The 671-nt window shown below is 36.8% G+C and overlaps 1 non-coding gene across 1 annotated transcript; it reads left to right on the top strand.

Annotated features, from left to right (window-relative positions):
- Positions 1 to 312: 312 nt before the first annotated feature.
- Positions 313 to 442, top strand: LOC138833059 (small nucleolar RNA SNORA51). The gene has a single exon (XR_011373775.1). It is a non-coding gene; the product is annotated as a small nucleolar RNA SNORA51 (small nucleolar RNA).
- The last annotated feature ends 229 nt before the right edge of the window (positions 443 to 671 follow it).

The following is a 671-nucleotide window of genomic DNA, read 5'->3' as shown; positions in this document are numbered from 1 at the left end:
CAATAGAAGTTTTTAATTAATGATTAGGTATGAAACTACAAGTAATTAGTAAACCCGTGCCTCTACAGTAAAAAAAAAAATCTATCAGAGTAACATTTACCTTGCTTTGTGTGACAAGTTCAAGGTTCTCAAAAAGACTGACAGTTGGAGATAGTCTCTCATATCTATGTACACTCTTTTACAAACTCCCTATATTCTATCATTTCTGAGCAGGAATGGGACTCTTGTTCAAGCTGCAGTTTTCAGGATATGAATTGGCACAGGCTTAATGACTCTGGTAAAAGGGTATGAAATTAAAGAAAATCAAATCCAGGCCTCCGGGTGCTTACCACAGGCTGTGTTCTTACACTGACTGTATAGAAAGAGGAGGCAGAGTAAACCTACCCATTTCCACCTCAGCCCAGGCCTGTGCCTAGTCTGAATTGTGATTGGGGAGACAAGGGGGGGAAAAAAAGGAAAAAAATAGACAATCAAATTCCAAATCATTGCCTAAGTAAGTAGGAATCAGCCCAAGATGGTAGTGATGAGATCCAAAGATAGACATCAGGCAAGATAACCTATAAGGCATAGAGTTCTACAAAGAATAAAACTCTTAAACAATCATGACAGTCTAAACATAGCATAAAAAGTTCATTTATAAAAAATTATTACAAAAGTAGTGAGAATGTGAT

This window comes from Dipodomys merriami, unplaced genomic scaffold, assembly GCF_024711535.1.
Source record: "Dipodomys merriami isolate MVZ:Mamm:240054 unplaced genomic scaffold, mDipMer1.0.p SCAF_20, whole genome shotgun sequence".
Taxonomy (NCBI): Eukaryota; Metazoa; Chordata; class Mammalia; order Rodentia; family Heteromyidae; genus Dipodomys; species Dipodomys merriami.
This window is presented reverse-complemented; position numbering and strand designations above follow the sequence as displayed.